The following is a 9332-nucleotide window of genomic DNA, read 5'->3' on the forward strand; positions in this document are numbered from 1 at the left end:
GATTTTCTCCCCACCAACAATATTCAATGGTTGAATGTTTTTTGCTATGTTAGGCTGCAGGAAACACACAGCTAATAAGACACTTCAGCATCTGATCTGCCAAGCCTCTGAGCAAATTGGCATCTTCCTTTTCATCAGTCACCTTGGACACATGTCCAGTTATTCCATACTGAAAATATTACATTGTTTAAATTCGTTTTTAAAAAGTGGTGGTTTACTGAATTATCAGTGGCACTCACTTTGTGTCCTGTCAACTTTGTCACCCCATTCTGAATAGGATGACAACTATTATAATGGCAAAAATTTACAGCATAGCTTCATACTGTGGGGTACTTGACTACAGTGGCAACTCCTGAGGGATGCGGACAACCTATCCCATTAAATCTCATATATCCATGGCTACCACCAGCATAAATCAATGTAGACTTGAACGTGCATCAAAATGCAGGTGCCATCTAGCTGCTCCATACTTTCAGTGAGATGTGCATTAGAAAGCACACACAGATGAGCATCCAAATCAGCATCTGACTTCAGATGCTCTCATTCTACTCCATCTCTTTTAATAGGCTGTATATTTGGATACAGCTTGTGTAAGAGTTTCTATATCCTTTTGCTCTTCAAAATAATGTGTGCAAGAATTTGTGCTTGCAATCACCAATAATTTTGTGTTTATCTTTAATTTATTAATTAATAGATTTAAATACCAATGGATATATGAAAAATAAATCAGATAGAATCATACACAATTGTTCATACCAGTAGACTATGATACTCAGGACAGAAATCATGGCATCTCTAATAGAGAGCTGAAAACCACATTGGCCCAAAATTTGAGCTTTTCAGCTCATAGGAAATAATTTCTAGATGTCATTCTGAACCTTGACGTTTGTTATATCTTATATGAACACTCTTGCATATCAAAGATTAAGGTTTCATTCTTCCCACACTTTTCAACCTTTGCAAGACCAACATATTGATGGTGATACCCTTTTCATTCCTTCTTCCATTCTCAGCCCCAGCATGTTCTTCTATACAATCCCCAGTGTTCCACAGGCAGCCATACAAGAATACAGCGAAGCTCTCAGTGAACAGAAATGTAGAGGGGAAATCCCAGCTGACTCTACTTTGTGGCAGGATGGGCAAGCTGTTGCCTCCAGATGTTGCCAGGCTCCAACTCACATCATCCTTGAATAGTGGCCATGCTGGCTGGGACTGATGGGATCTGGAGTCCAACAACATCTTGAGGGCAACAACATTCCCATCCCAGTCTTAAAAAGTAAAGTATTGTTTATTTACTCTTATACACACACACACACACACAGAGAGAGAGAGAGAGAGAGAGAGAGAGAGAGAGATGCTTTAAGTATAAGGAATCCATTCCCATTTAGTTGAGTGGAATCAGGATTTTGCTGTTTAAATCTTTTTGCTCTCTTGGGCTATGCAAATATAAAGTTGTCCTTAGCAACCTAAGATTAAAATATGGTTCAGAGTCCTTTTTAAACAAAAAACATGATGATCTACAATTTCCAGTAAGCATTCCCTTTTCTTCTAAGCAACCCTTAAATTGGAAATTCTTAATGATAAAAAAAATGTTCTCGGTGATTAAAATACACTTGTGATTATTTATGAAAGCACAAAATAATTACCAGTGTTTCTTCCTAGAATTTCCAGGCTTAAAAAAGTATTTGGGTGAATGGATGTATTAAAAGCATGCGTATACATAAATAATACACAGTGTGTTAAAAGTTTGCCATGTCACTTAGGTCCTGTGTTTCCAATCCACAGAGCAATCAAATCTGCTGAAGAATGGGATCAGCTAATATAGAAGGTTATAAGGGAGTTTAGAGAAATGTGCCACTCACTTGGCTACCACACCCAAAAGCCATGTCTTCCACTGTCTGGTATGTTTGGGATACATCAGAAGGGGCCCTATGTATGCACTGACAAAATTCCATAAAGTTCCATAGGGGACATCCTGGTTGGTCTGGGTCCTGCACCCCTTGTAGAATGATAAGGTTCACAGAGATAATATAATTACCGAAGGGACCTTGTTGGACTCCCTCTAATCCAATGTTCTTCAATCTTGAATCCCCAGATGTAGTTAGACTACAACTCCCAGGACGTACCATTTCCTGCATGTGGCTGAATTTCTCATTGGCACCATCTCTCCCTAATATACTTTTTCTCTGATCCATTCACTGTTGCAGACTCTTGGGAAGAATTACCATGCCTTCTCTCTTTTTACAATATATAATTATTTCCTTAAATAAAACAATGGGGAGTAGAACCATTGGAATGAATGGCCTAACTTAGTAACAGTTATTAATTTCAATGTCTACTCTGAGTAAAACAGAGTTGAATACCAGCCCAAGGGGTGACTGTCCTAGAATGAAGCTCATAGGCCTACTGTGTATATTAGGGGAAACTGAGTGAAAAATTCATTTCAGATTCAACACCAATTTTTCAAAGATTATGAAGAACATTGGGCCCAATTCAATGAAGCCTCATCATGCACCTGGTCAGAATGGGGGTAGGGAGAGAGAAACCAACCCCATGCAAGCCTGACATGTGAAAACTGTAGTATTTGTTAATCCATCTTTTGTCATTACTGTAGACAAGCACACCGACAAGAAGTGATGAAGTATTTTTCAATTTGCATGGCTGCATTAAAAGGAAAGGTGATTAATTGCACAGAGGTCTTGGTGTGAGAGTCATTACTCAAAAAGGAAACACCCAGGAAGAAATCTATGACTGCATGAAAAAAGGGAGGGCGTCAACATGCAAGAGGTGCAGTCATCGGGCAAAATATTATACCTTTCCAAACTAGCCAAAACCACAATAAGTGGTTGATTAAAAAAAATAAAACCTTTTGAAAAGAATTCAGAAAGTAACTGTATGTACATTGTGGTTACTTCCCAGACAATACTGTACATTACTAAAGAAAAGCTACTTCCTGAGGTTTAAGAAGGAGAACTCTTCAAGTTACGGAATGCAGACATACATCATGTCTGTAGAGATTGAGGCGGGGGGAGATCAAATGTAATATTTTCTTTCAACACAGACAACTGCTTTGAGATTTTTCCACCCAGACAGCCTTGAAAACTGCCTGCAGCCTTTGCCAATTACTACTGACAAATACCACTTGGTCCTGAGTGATGTTTTAAGTGAAATAAAACAGTGAGGAAAACTGAACATGATGAAAGGGCTCCTTCTCTTTTCTTTTCCCCCCTCCCTTTCCTAAGAGGCGACTACAAGTTATATATTCACAAGGAAAGGTATATGCTTCCTATCCATGACAAATTCCATATGAAGTCAAGAGCCGAGGCAAACTTTGTTTGACAGTAAGAGGAAAGGAAGACTGAACTCATTTTCTTGACTTCTAAAACATATATTCTTTTAATTTTAAACAAAGGAAGAGAAGCTAATACAGTCCCCCTGTTCAACATCATTCTTCACAATATCAGTGCTCTAATGGGGTAAACTGATTCCTTAGTGTGTGTGTGTGTGTGTGTGTGTGTGTGTGTGTGTGTAGGATACTTGCAGGATCTTTGCAATACAGACTCGCGATACTTTTAGCATTATAAAATGCTTTGAACACAACAAACCAGCAGCCATTTTAAGAGGCATAATCATCACGGGCAACTAAAATAAAGATACAGATATAGAAGTACAGCTCCCTCAGAGTGTACATGAACCTTTGTTTGCCACCAGGAATGAGATGTCCTGTGCTTTATTCAAAATTTAAAACAAGCAGGAATTAGGGTTTCTTTGCCAAACTAAACAGCCACTATGCCTATCAACACTTGCTACTGCACCCATATCTTCAAATATACATCACTACTCATTTCTTTCTACTATTTCACTTTAGAATAGACTGTTCTAAACAAGAATAATACTTTATTCTATTCTCTCTCACACAAAAAACACACCCCTTGGCCTGCTGCTTGCAGCTTTCATTACCAGGAAGGGGAATCAGATGACATCTGTCATTAACCCCAGTTTAGCTGATCCTTGGGCATGTAAAATACAAACCTCTGCTGGTCAATATAGCACAACCAATTGCTCCTAAATAGCAGCATAAGAAAACAAAACACATCCTGAACCTTGGGAAGATTCTGTGGACTAAACATGTTAACAAAAAGGCATGGATGTGCAAAACCACACACCACACATCCCTTGTATGACACACTTGTGGAAATTCACAGCAATATGTTCTTGTGAAGGTCAGTATTATAACTAACTGGGTCTACAAGGGTTATTGGTTTTCAAGCTCTGTTGCTGGGACTCCTCCAAAGGTTATCAACATGTTCTCAATGGGAAGATCAGTGATGGGAGACATGCTTCCCTGAGATAACTTACTTGCTGCTTCCAACCTGAAGGCAACAGTGGAGTTTTGTGTGCATGCTATATAGCAAAGCCAACATCTTGAGTGAACTCACTTCTCTCAGCAGACACATACAAAAGAACTTCCTCAATAAGTCAATGTGCAAAAGGTTTCCAGGGTGGTAAAGTATTTGAAAATTACTGATTACAGGTTGGAAGCAGCGAATTTACTTATTTGTAAATAAAAGTCTTTATATACAGGCATCATCAAATATCAACTTGTCATACAACAAAAGGTATACAACAAAGTGCCACTAAAAACCTGTAAATCCTTAAAATGACCGGCTAAGTCAGGCTTCTGAATGACAAATACACCAAAAAGCAGGACAAGATGGCAAAATAGCCCTCTTCTGTTGGGGCTCTCAGCTGACATATATTGCCCTAGAAACTGTAGGCATCTTAATTAATAGCTACAGATGCATCTATCCTGCAAGAGCTACCCCAGCCTTCATAAACCTGATGCCCTCCAGATGTTTTGAACCACAACTCCCATCATCCCTAGGCAATATGGCTGTGTTGGCATAGGTTGATGGGAGTGGCAGTCCAAACCATCTGGAGGACATTAGGTGATCATCTCCCTGAAACCCCTGGTGCTATCCAGTTGGCTAATTTGGTATTGACAGATTCTTTCATGAGCCCCTGGACAAAAAAACTGTAATTTATATTCTAGGATTTTCTACAAACATTCTCACCACCTTTCACTATCATAAAGCTGAAGTCTTGTCATGAACTGGCAGGACAATGGGGAGGAGGAAAAGGAGGAAGGGGTATAGCCAGGACTGGGACACACTGGGGCAAGCTGGGGAAAGAGAAGGAGAAATTGGCATAGGAAGTACTCACTGGGTGACGGAAGATGGCAAGGGGATGGTGGTTGGTGTGCAGGAACCAGAGCCACAGGACCCATCACCAGAGCCAAAGGGGCCCCATGTCTCCATGAACACAACAGGCTCTGAGGCATAAGGAGCAGCAGGAGGTACACTCTAAGAGGCTGAGGGAAAAAAGGGTCCACAGTCCAGCTCCCTAGCTGGCCAGGTGGAGCTTGCTAGCTCTGGAATTGTGTGATTCCTCAGCTGGAGTGGGCTTGGAACAGCTGAGGGTCACATGACTTGTCAAGCAAGCCCAGATGCTGCAATCATCATGCAAAGTATTCAAGGGAAGCAGAGCTGAGGGGCTGTGTCTGCTCAACTGCTCAGGTTGATGGGCAGATGAATATGCCAGGATCTCTGTGGGATATGGGACACGTGGATTGATCCTGGACTGGAGGCTTGACATGCTGACTTGCCACCAGGTAGGCCAGGGGTTCAGGACAAGTGTGTATCAAGCAACAATATTAAGGAATTAAGATTTTTAAGAGCTGGAAAGCTCTTCTGTAAAAACTTAACCCCCAGTGTGTTTGGGTAACTGGAAATGTTGTCCAGTGAACAAGCGTTTAAACTTTCTCACTCTTCCAAAACCTCAAAGAGCTATTACGGTTGCATGCTGCAATTCCCTGCCAAGACCATTAATGGTCAATTTAACTGGACTCAACTGGAAGGAAGTGCAGGCCCCTGTGATGAAAGCTATCGGAAATCACTATCATGTTGTGCTTTATTGCAAATATTAAATAATGCCGTTAGGAAGGATTTGAACCTCCCGCTTTTAAAGCAGTTGCCTGGAAGACTGATGGGCATTATGGCAGAATTCATTTGAAGGGGGAGTATAAGTAGATAACCAGAAGGGCAGCCTTTTTAAGGCTGGTCGTGAAGCTGAGAGCTCAGATCATCTCACAGTGAGCTTCAAATGCATGTAACATTTTGTATGTCTTGTCTGTATTATGCCTCAAGTGATGTTTAACATTCCATGTTGTCTGGGGTCTGTTACTCCAGTTATTTTACAATGAGCCCATATAAATAAATCCAATCTGACCTGACCAAGCCCTAGTGCTGTCTACTTTGGGGTTACTTAATATGCTGTACGCTTATTAAAATGGGCAAACAATTCTCTTTGAAGAGGTTTCAGAAATACACTTTTGCCTTACTTTTTCTTAAATGGCAGAAGTCAGTGAAGAACTTCACTAGTGAAAGAACAAATATATTTTCAAGCATTGTTCTTTTTAAAAAAATAATAATAAACTTTCAGTAAAGGGTAGCTTCCACTGCAGTATACATGTGCCCTCTAGTGCACTGCTATGTAAAAAGCAGTGATTTCTCAGAAATTATCTTGCCAATGTCTTCTGCATTTGTCTTGAATTTAGCACATTGCTTCCTTTGTGAGCAAGGCATGTTTAAAGTACATTACTCCCCCCCCCCCCCGAATGCTGGGAACTGTAGTGTGTTAAAGGTGCTGAAAATTGTAGCTCTGTGATGGGTGAACAGAGTTTTGGAGTGGTGGGGGTGATTTAAATGTTTGGTGTGCATGTGACCTAGGTGAAGGTTGACATGTCTTGCAATTACACCTTTTAAAAAGGTTTGTTTCTTATAGCTTGTGAGGAAGATGACACCATGATTTAACCGTATTAAAAATATTACTGACATAGTAGCTAAAAAACAAAACCAAGCTATTAGTAATAGTTTCTTCTGCACAGTCAATGGACAAGATGCTTATTCACTTTTGCAGTGCTTTTGCAACATAAGATGCTATGCATAATCTTCAGCAGCAGCGGTGAGGCTGGGACAGCAATTTGCTGAAGACCAGGGTCACTGTGGCTGAACTTTAGAATCATAGAATTGTAGAGTTGGAAGGGACCACGAGGGTCATCAACTCCAATCGCTTGCAATGCAGGAATCTTTTGCCCAACATGGGGCTCGAACCCATGACCTTGAGATTTAAGAGTCCCACTGTCGTGCTGACTCTGTGTATATATACAAGCAAAAAATATAAAACACCTAAAGGTATTTGATTTACATTTTTCACCATATATTGGAATCAATAACAAGCTTCATCCAAAGGCCTTTAGTCAGTATCCCCAACCTACTAGGCCAGATCCAGAACAGACCCACCCTCAAGCGGTCTGAGCAGAGCTGCCTTTAGCCAGGGGTGCAAGGGGTGCAGGGCACCTGGCCGCCAAATTCTGGGGGGCACCAGGTGCCCACCGCTGAAGTCGCCTAAGCTCTTAACTATCTACCTGTTGTGAAATAATAATTTTGATCAAGATAGAAAAACAAAATACATATATACTTAGGTATTACCGAAATGTATACCTACTGTTTCACTAAAGGACTTTCAACTTTGTGTGCTCATTTACCAAAGATGCGACATGCCAGCAGCGGCACTTGTCATTCACAACAGCAGTGCTTGTCAGACTTGGGGGCGCTGGGCAGATCTTGGCACCCCGGCGGCGCATATGCTAAAGACTCCCCTGGGGGTGAGGGGGCCATTTTTCACAGGTAAGCGGTCACTCAGCTGTTGTCATATGTCACAAAGGAAATGCACTCCAAGTGCTCTGCTGATTCCTCCATTTCAATTAACCTTGTGCTACTTTCCCTGTCAAAAGCAACGCTTGTGTGAGGGGATAAACCACACTCAGCTCAATCCCAGCAGGAGTTGTATTTGGGGCCAAATTTAGAAGGAAATTTAGAAGGTGCAGAATGCAAGTTCTGCTTACAGAGGGACAATTGGATGCACATTGTAAGATTCCCAACTGTTCCTCTGCAGCCACAGCTGTACCTGCCCCACATACGGCATCAGGTGAGAGGCAAGTGAGCAGGGTTGGGGGGGGGGGAACCCCGGCAAGCCTAATTAGTCCCGCTGGCAAGAAACAGCATCATGAAAAGGCCCCAGACCTGGGCCATTGGCAAGGGACAAGTTTCTTTGCCCTACAAAGGAAGAGTCATTCTACATTCTGGTCAGAGACAGGCTTGCATTGACCCAGTGTCAGCCGAGCAGATAGCAGTGCACTGGCTCCTGCTATATTAGACTTTTGCCTGGAATCACTCAGCCTCCGTTCTGATCCTGTCTTGTTTCTTCAGCCACACAGTCCAACTTTAAGGAGAGTCTAGACAAACAAACTTCACAGCTTAATTGCTTCGGCTGACTTTTGCATTCATCTCTCCGCACCACCAACATCACCCACCCACCCCACCTACAGCATACCTTTCAGAATTCCAACATGGCCAGCACCCTTCAGCAACAAATAAGGACAGGGATTAAATTCATGCTGTGACAATAAAATTCAGCCCACAACGTACATTTAAACTGCTTTTATGCTTATCAAACTATCTTTAAGGTTCTCCTGGCTGCACATTTCAACCATAAAATGCTAGGAATTTGTGTGTGCTATTAGCACAAAAGCAAAAATAGCCCCAGGTGGATGTGAAGCACAGCCTATGTTTACAGTCCCTGTAACAAGTCCAGCCTGCATTTAGTTTGCAATTAAAGCAAGCTAGGCATGTTTCACTTTGCAGCAGGGCTAACCTCTTCTTCCATTCTCCCCGTTTATCGTCTCCATCTACACTCATAGATGCACCATGCTGTAAATTGCTTCATATAATTCATGCTGTAAAAAAAAACTCCCTTTCTTCTAACGTGGCTTCATATTTCTAAGGAATATTTCACTTCTAAGAACAGTGAATCCTTAAAGACATCACATACTGATCTTTTCCCCTTAGTGAGTGTCATCTTTTGACATTTCATTCATAATGTACTTAAAAGCTTTAATTAACAGAGTTTGAAAGTTGATACTATCTTATCTTTTCCTGAATAGACAGGTCTAAAAGCACTAACGCAAGATGAATGATTCCCACATTTTATAGCTGAAGCTGGGAAACTAAAAACCATTCTAATGATAGCTGTAAAATGATATCAAGGGAGCTTCTGAGATCACCACCCTCCCCCTTTTTTCATGAGTACCTGACTAGTAATAACCAGCAGGGGGAATAAAACACAGTGCCTTCCATTGGCATAACAGTGTAGAAGGCATATACTCTTTCCTGTAACTTTATTATAGCGAACACAATTGTTTCGCTGTTAAA

Source organism: Podarcis pityusensis, assembly GCF_964106645.2.
Source record: "Podarcis pityusensis genome assembly, chromosome: 4".
NCBI lineage: Eukaryota > Metazoa > Chordata > Lepidosauria > Squamata > Lacertidae > Podarcis > Podarcis pityusensis.